The sequence below is a fragment of the Prionailurus bengalensis genome, chromosome D3 (genome assembly GCF_016509475.1).
Source record: "Prionailurus bengalensis isolate Pbe53 chromosome D3, Fcat_Pben_1.1_paternal_pri, whole genome shotgun sequence".
NCBI classification, from domain to species: Eukaryota; Metazoa; Chordata; class Mammalia; order Carnivora; family Felidae; genus Prionailurus; species Prionailurus bengalensis.
The window spans coordinates 752798-761520 of record NC_057356.1 but is presented as its reverse complement, the minus strand read 5'-3'; positions in this window follow the sequence as shown (position 1 = coordinate 761520).

Genomic DNA, 8723 nt, shown 5'->3' with positions numbered 1-8723 from the left:
TTTTAGTAGAACTGTCTTGCTGGAGTCACTGCCCTGAGAGAGTGTGATCCTGGAGCTTCGGGTGAGGGCCGCGTCGCCACCCCAGGTGTGAGCCTGGCTAAGAACGGGGCCGACACAGAGGACAGTAGGACGGATGGAGGCGGGCGGGTCCTGCTGGCACCATTTGAACCCCTGGGTCAGGCTGGGTTTACGCTCTACGGCCACAGGAATCAAGTCTCTCCCTGTTACCTAAGCTGGTTGAGTTGGGTTTATGTCCTTCCCAACAGGAAGGGCCCTATGCAATTGCCACGAGCCTCTACAGAGGGCAGGTAAGACTGGGAAAGCTGAGCCAGGCAAGGTCTGAAGAGTGAGGTAAAGGGGGGGGGGGGCTGGCACCGGGTGGTCACGTGGTGGCCAGGCTCCTGAGCGGGGCCAGCATTGCGCCCACGCTGGTGGTGCTCTGCACAGCTCCGGGCTTGCCGAGCACTTAGGCTCCAGCCTGTATCCGGAGTGACGATTCTCAGCCTGAATCTCTAAAGGTCGTCTCGGAGCAGGCTAAGTCATGGTTTGGGGAACTCTCTGGAAATACCTGAAATGAGGCCTGGAGAGTAAACTGAACAGGCAGATAAGGGATCCAGCACCACAGACGCCTGTGCAGATGGACAGGAGACAGGCAGGCCGGGCACACGGGGGGAAGGGAAGAGGGAGGGGTGGGGACTGCGGCAGAGGAAGGTCCCATCTGCCCGCGGGTGTTCAAGCACCTTGGCGAGCGACCCCCCTACCAAACAGGCGAGCCTGCGGCGGAAATCAGATCAGGTTCGGAAGCTTTGAAACGGAGACTCCGTGTCGCAGGCGGGGACGGTGTCTGGTGTCTCCCACAGAGGAACCAGCGCAGAGGGGGTGCTCAGGGGGAACGCTGACCTGAACCACCCTGAAACTCAGACCTTGCCTGATCTCCGAGGGCCCAGAAGACAGAGCCTCCGAGTGTGAGTCTGGCAATTTACAAAGACAGGAGCAGCAGCCGGTGTGCATCGGGGCCGTCCACACACCAGCACCGTTACCCGCTGCTGCAGAGGTAGCCGCTGGCCCCCCAGTTCCCGGCTTCCTCTTGTATCTGGGGGGCTCCTGTGGCTGCTCTGTCACGTGTCACCTCGGGGACCAGGCATCGCACATCGGGGGGCTCTCTCTGGGCTCCCTTTCACAGCTGGGGCCGTGGCAGACGCTCCATGTGCCCGGACCCCTGAATCACCGCGTGGAGCAGAGCCCCATCGCCTCCCCACCCCCCGCCCCCGCCAGGCGAGGGGTACACTGTTACCCAGGCAACCAGAGCAGGTGGCCACGGCGTAGCCCGGCCCCTCGCAGCTGCATTAGGGAGCCATGAAGCAGGAAACAGCTAGCAAGGAGCACTGACACCGGCAGCCCGAGGTGCCCTCACACCCACGTCCCTCACCCACGCCGAGGCTGGGCGTCTGGGGAAAAAAAGAGCTGGCAAATACAAATGCTGTCCGGCCGGACCTCAGAAGCCCCACCGAGCTCAGGAAGCATTTGCCGGATAAACAAAGAAACAAAAGCCAGCCTGGTGCCTGACAGCTGCAGGTGCCCACTCCCTGGGGCCACTGCCCGCCAGAGCAGCAGCCCTGCCTGAGGGCAGTCAGGGGCCTGGGGAGGGGCATCACGCCTCGAGGCACAGGAACTAGAAAACCCGGGCCCCACCCCCCACCCCCCACCCGGGCCCTGTGGCTTGCAGGGCCTTCTGACGGGTGACAGGGTCATCTCAGGCAGCACTCTGCTGTGCTTGTGGCGGAAAACTCAACATAAACTGGCCTGAACGAAAAGGGAATGTATTGAATCGTGTGTCTGTAAAGTCCATGGGACGTTCTGGCCTCAGGCACAGCGGGATCCAGAAGTTAAAAGCGTCTTCAGGAAGTAGTTCCCTCCGTCTCCTTGCTCAGCTGTGCTCCGTGTGGGATCCCTTCCGGAGCAGGCACTCCTCCCCTCGTGATGGCAACGTGGCAGCCAGAAGCCCCAGCTGACACCCACCTGCCTCCAAACCCTGACGGAAAGAGTGATCGTCCCTTCCGAGGATGGCCACCCACGCCTGGACCCATCACTGGGGACAAGGAAATGGGATTTTTCCATCGGCAAAACTGAGTGATGACACCTGGAGGCAGGGATGGAATTAACACCCCCCTAATTTCACCAAATGGGTACAGGAGAGAGTGACGCCAGAGGAAAATGAGGGTGCCGTTACCAAATCAGCATGATGGGCCAGTGCGCCCTGTCCCCAAACAGCCGTACACGCCCTGCTCCCCTGCTCCCTTAGCCCCATGTGTTCCCTCAGAGGCAGAAACCCCTTGACCACAGGAAAGATGGCCGTCTTCCTTTGGCCTTATGACAAATCACACTTGGTTTAAGGCAGACATAGTAAAGTCCTCCCCCACCCCGCCCCTTGCCAGATTTTCATTTTCCCAGCCCCCTTTACAACAATTAATGTCCACGAGACTACATTCTGATCCATGAGAACTCCTGGGACTGGCACCCAGTTTGCTTTCCTCTCTGCGTAGGCCTTTGGAGTGCGGACATGATGACTGGTGCTGCAGCAGCCATGTTGTATCCGTAAAGCAGCAAGTAAGAAAAGCAAAGCCAGTGCCGGGAGCAATGTTCTGTTTCTTGCTTGTTGCATGGGTAACATGCAACACTTTTCTGCTGGGAGACTATGAAGAATTGCTATTAAGAATCAGTTACCACCACGACCTACCAACTAAAAGTCTCGTAAAGGTTAAAAGAGTTAACATAAGGAAGTGTTTGGAATCATATCTGGTAATAGTAAGTTCCCAGCAACTGATAGCCGTCAGTATCATCAGCGTCATTATTGTCACACGGCCACACGGCCCCACAGTCCCGCCCAGCTACCGTCCACGTCATGTTCTCCCTCACGGTCACACTCCCTGGAAGAGGGGTTTGTGCTTCCTCGCTCACTTCCACAAAGTCAAAGGTGGCTTTGTCACCTCTGCCCTGCGGAAACTGAAAGATGAAAGGAATCGGTAACTTGGAGTGCAATGATCTGCTAAGTACTTGCCCTGGCCAAGCCAATCGCAGGGCCTGGGGGGCCAGGTCTGCCTCTCTTGAGATCGCCACTCCCATCCCGGCACAACATAGATGTTCTGAAAGTCACCCATGGCTTGCTTGTCCCTATAGCCTAGGCTGACAGAGCAGAAACGTTTCGGTCCCCGAGAGGTGGGTTCAGCACAGTCTATGCCCAAAGGCACCCGGCCACCTTGGAGGAGCTACGCAAGGTCTTTCCCCACATGGCTGCCTGGCCCCTCCATGCCTCACCCCCACCTGCACCTGTCAGCAAGCCCACAAAAGTGCTGAGTAACAAGCACCCCAGGATCCTGGCAGCTTTGGACAACCCATGTCTATGGTTCATATTTCTGAAGGTGGGCTGTGCCCATTCACATCAACTGGACCCACTCCAGGGTGAGGCCTGGGCACCGTGACCACAGCATTAGTCCCTGGTGTCTGGGACCAGCGGGCCAGCCTGGTCACACCCTCCTCAAGGCCGTGGCAGAGGCACAGGACAACAGGCAGGAACACAAGGTCTCTCAAGTCTGGGCTCAGAGTGGGCACACAGCTGCTTCTATCCCTGCCACGGACCAAGGCAAGGCGTGGCCAGGCCCAGGTGGGGGCGCCAGGCAGGTACAGGCCTGCGGTCATCTCCCGTGGCCACAGACTGGGTGGCTTAGAACGAGAGACACCTGCTCTGTCACGGTTCTGGAGATGGAGGTCCTAGATCAAGGTGTCAGCCAGGCCTGGCTCCCTCTGAAGGGTCTGAAAAAACTGTGACCATTGACCTTGAACTTGGCAGGCCGACGCCACGGCAGCCCTCACCTCCCCGGCAAAGCCAGTCTCTTGAGCCGGTCCTACTTATGGCCCAGGTATACTCTGAAGCACCACTGTGGACTCAGCCAGTTCGGGTTTGGGCTTTCTGTCGACTTCCACGGTCAGAGCCCGGTGAGTCCAGGGCGTCTGTCCCTCTCCTGCCTCTCACAGGCCCAGCCTGCTGTCAGCACCACTCAGACCACGCAGGCTGGGACCTCCCTGCCCTGCAAACACCCCCTGCAGACACTGCTTCCTCCCAGGAACCTCTCTCTCCTGGCCCAGGGCAAGGCCGGCTGGAAAGCACCGTCCAAGGACGGCCAGAGAGCCGCGATGACCACTCAAAGCACACTTTGCTTACGGCCCCCGCTGTGCGCTGGCACCGAGTCGGGCCCAAGGCTGCTCTTCTGGAACAGACGCGCTCACAGAGGAGAGCAGGAGAGGGCACTCGTGCTGGAGAGGACTCGGGGGTACCGTCTGTGGGACTGGGTTCCTGGCCTGCTATGACAGAGGGACCAGGCGGTGGGGACAGGAGGCTGGGCGTGGGCCTGTCTCCAGGGTGGCCGGGAGCCACTGTGAAAATACTCCAGACAAACCCAAGCCGCCTCCACCCACATGACAACTACCCCACAGAGCCCTCACCTCATGGGGACCGAGAGGTGGCAGGAGGTGGACGGGAGCCCTCTGGCTGTAGGCCTGGAGCTGCCCTGGCCAGCTTGGGGGCAGGGCACCGTGGATCCCAGCTCCGTGGGCGACTGGGGCAAACCTGGGTGCCTTGCAGGCCCTCTGGGGTGAATCGGCCCTGCTTTCACTTCTGCCTGCCAGGACATGTCGGTGGTTTCTCACGCGGTGACGGAGGGTGTGGATGGGGGGGAGGGGCAGGATATGGGGAGCCCCCAGGGCAGGAGCAGCCTCAGAAACTGACCACAGAGCAGGTCCTGAGGAGCAGGAATTAGGGGAAGGGGAGCATTTGGGATGGCTGTACCCCAAAGTTCAGTCTCTTGAATACAGGGCTCAAGACCGATTGGGATTCCAGGAACAGGCTGTGACAAATGGGAAAATAGTCCCCAAATGTTTACTTCCTCTGTCACAGAGCCACACCCATTCCCTGCCACGTGACTCTGCATTACCAGCCCCCCCGCCCCCCCCTCAGTGGCAGGCACGGGCTTCCGACCGACCGTGTGGGACGGTCTCGGCCACCTGACTTGCTTGGCATCGTATATGAACAGACAAGATGCCAGGCTTAGAGAAGAGGCTTTCAGGGTATCTGTGTGGTTTGCTTGGCCCTGCGGGTTTGGCAAAGAGAATGACCCACGTAGCTCATCTCTTGCCACCTGGGTCCCAGAGAGAGAGAGAGAGACAAGGAGAGAGAGGAGAGAGACCCTTGGGGGTCTGAATCCTACCCACGGCCTGGAGCAGAGCCCCTCAGGTCAACCTACAGCCCTGGGAGCAAGAAAAACATGTTGATGTTTTCAAGTCCTAGGGCTTTCTGAGCAGTGTGTGTTCTAAGCTTTTCTCACAGGAGCTGTCATATCTGCCCACCCTTGGCTAGGGGACGGCTAGGGGACAGAGGGGAATGGCTAGGGGACGAGGGGCATCTCAATGAGCTAACCACCCCCCCCCCCAACTGAGACTGCAGCCACAGAAATGGTCTCAAATACACTGACGTGCCATGACCTGAAGGAGGTGGGACGCATACCGGGAAGGCTCTGCAGGGTGGACCAAACCTCTGGTTCACAGATGCGGCACCAGGGGCCAGCCTGTTAGCCAGAACACGTTTTCCAGCTGTCACCCTGCAAGCAAAAAGCATGTCTGAACCCCAAAGGAGCAGCTGGCTCTGGTGATTTATAGGGCCTGAATCGGATCTGTGAGAGCAAATTGAATTTTGAATACAATTTCATGTCAATTAACTTTGCTCCCAGCCTTACAGAGGAGCAGTGACTCTGAAGCAAAACCCAACCGCGAAGATTGATGGGGCTGACGCGGCCGGGCTGTCCTGGAAGGAGCTACTTGTCGGCAATGCCTCCCGGAGCTCTGCTGGGGAGGGCGCAGTGCCACGTGCAGTGACCAGGTGAGGGCTGGGCTTCGGGGCCGCAGTGCTGGGCCAGCGCTCCTAGGGCAGAGGGGGTGGAGGGGTGGAGGGGTGGTGGCGGTGGAGACAGCGTTCCTGCCTGTGGGGAGGGGAGGACCCCTCTGCCCTTATTGCACTGGGAAGGACGGTCCTCAGGGATGCGACGAAGGGACAGCAGGGACCTGGGCTGGCAGTAGGGCGGAAGCCAAGCCCCAGGGGCCTGGGAGGGAGCCAGTGAGATGCCCAGAACTAGGGCAGAAAGAAGATGCAGGCTATCACAGTCATCAAGAGCCCGGCCCTGGTGGGGATGGCCTGGGGGAGGTGGGGGCAGGGGGTGAGTTCCAGGATCCCGTCCTCAGGGACGCTGGTGGCTTCACATGAACAAGGGGCGGCACTCATGTGCAAGCCCTACTACATGCCAGGTGCTCCGGTGGTGCGGAAACCTGTGTTTCCCCAAGTGTGCTCCCCAGACCTGCCCACTGCAGATTCTCAAGCCCCACGTGGGACCGGATGACCCCGGAACTCTGGGGCCCGGAGATGTATGCCCATGAGTCTCCCAGGCCCACGTGGTTGACAGCTTCAGAGCTGGGGAGCTCTCTGAACCCGCAGACAACCCGCTGCAGGGAGCAGGGTCATCACCGCCCGCCCTGTTCAGAGCAGGGACCCCGGGCCAGAGGAGTGAGATTGTTCACCCAGTCTGCTTCTAGGCCTCCCCTGCCCAGCGAAGCCTCATTCTAGGAGGGTGGGGAAGGGGAGACGGGAGAGGTCCCATAGAAAGCGCCAGGCTGGGTGTAGGTGGGTCTCTGTACCCTCCAGAGCAGGTATGGAGCCCTTGGAACAGGCCATGGACCCAAAGGCCTGTATCCAAATGAAATCCTAAAGCGTTATCCTGGGACACCCTCCCACACCCACATTTTCTGGTCTTCTGTCTTCGGGGGGAACTAAGGAAGAAGAAACAGACATTCGGGTTCCATTTCTGTCTTCCTGATGAGGTTCTTACAAATCACTAGGGATGATGCTGATGGAATTCAGAGTTTTCATAACAAAACCCGGAATGCGAAGAAGGGAAGGGGAGCCCTGCCCCCACCCTAGGAAGGTTAGGAGGGGGGAGGGGAGAGGCCCGGGGTGGATTGGAGGCTGGCAGTTCAGGGGCCTGAGAGTCCTGACCCTGCACCCAGAGTATGTGGAGCTGCCTTCCCAACTGCCTCCAGGGACAGCCCGGCCAACAGGGCCCCCAGACCACACACCTCCCTGCCCCTCCCCCCCATGTCGGGATCACACAGACTGAAAGCCCAAGCTCCTGTAGGGGAGGACAGTAGAACATCCCTCCAGCCTTGCCCAGGGCAGTGCTTCCTCATCAAGCAAAGGGGCACCTTCCAGAGCTCATCCATTGTGTTTCCTTCACTCTCCACGCACACCAGCAAATGCTTCCCCGCCTCAATGCCTTTGCAGAGGCTGTGCTCTCTGCAGGGAAACATGGTTCCCCAGTTCTGTGCACGGCCAGTCAGCTCCTTCCCATCTTGCAGGTCTCAGCTCAGATCCTCACTCGGAGGCATTCTGGGACCACCCAATACTCACTTCCTATGACAGCTCCCTATTCAGTTTTCTTCATGTTATCATTAGATATTATCTTATTTGGCTCGGTGCTCATGTTCCCTCCCACTTCTGAAAGGGCCATCTGTCTCCTCCGTCACAGCATCACAGACGGTGCTGGTGCCTGGACTGGACGTAGTGCATTTGGTAAATATGTGCTGAATGAATTAATGAGCTTACGATTGAAGAAAACGGACGGCCTCTCCCCACCTGCGTGTCCCTCCTTACCCCAGGCGGTCTCTTGTTGGGGAAAGAGGAAGCTCACGTTCTATGTAGCTTTCAACTCTTCAGCCACCCCTTCCCGTCAGTTCCTGCTCCGCTGTAGCACTCAACCCCTGCGGCCCAAACTGCTATCTCTATGCAAACCAGGCAGCCCTGTGGCATCAGTGAGGCAGTCTCTACGGTACATTCTGGGTTCCTCTGGCCTTGGGAGAGCCGCCTTACTGTAAAGTCTGAGCAGCCTGACCTAGAACCGCAACAGGAAGTCAGGGCTCCACCTGGGTGGGGAGCACTGGAGGCTACCTGGAGCTGAGAGCCTGCAGGAGACCCCCAGGGAGAGGGGCAGGGGGCACACGGAGAGACGGCTTAGACTGGGGGACGGAGTAGTGGAAGGCTGGGAAACGTGCACTGGGCCTTCACACACTCGCTCTCTGGGCCGCGGCGGTCCGTTCCCCTTCCACGCACATCCCTACACACGTGGGCGGGACTTCTAGGGTCTGCGAGAACTCCTCCAGTAATACCCCACCCCCGCCCCCATATCAGCAGTGGCATTGATGATGCCCTCCCCATCGGGAGCGGGGACTAAGAAGCCCCATGCTTCGCACCCCACCACAGCCCCCAGCCGGGGTGTGACGGTGAGCTTGCCCCATCGGCCCACGTGTCTGGTTTGGCTGGAGAGGCCCCACTTTTCCGGCATGAGACCCAGCCTGGAAAGGCGCAGAGACCCCCTGGACCCGGCACCTCCCACGTGAAGACGTGCCAGTCCAGGTGCAGGCATAGGGGCGGGAAGAGGCGGGGCCTCCCAGCTCCCTCCCCGAGAGGCGGAGCCTGAAAGAGCGGGGCGGGGCATGGAGGGGCGGGGCCTCGGACGAAGGGGGCGGGGCGGGGCCGGCCTGGGCGGGGCGGACGGCGCCTGGGGCGGAGCCTTGGCGCGGTAGGGCCCGCGGCGCGCCGAGGGGGGGGGCGGGGCCGGGGCGCGGTC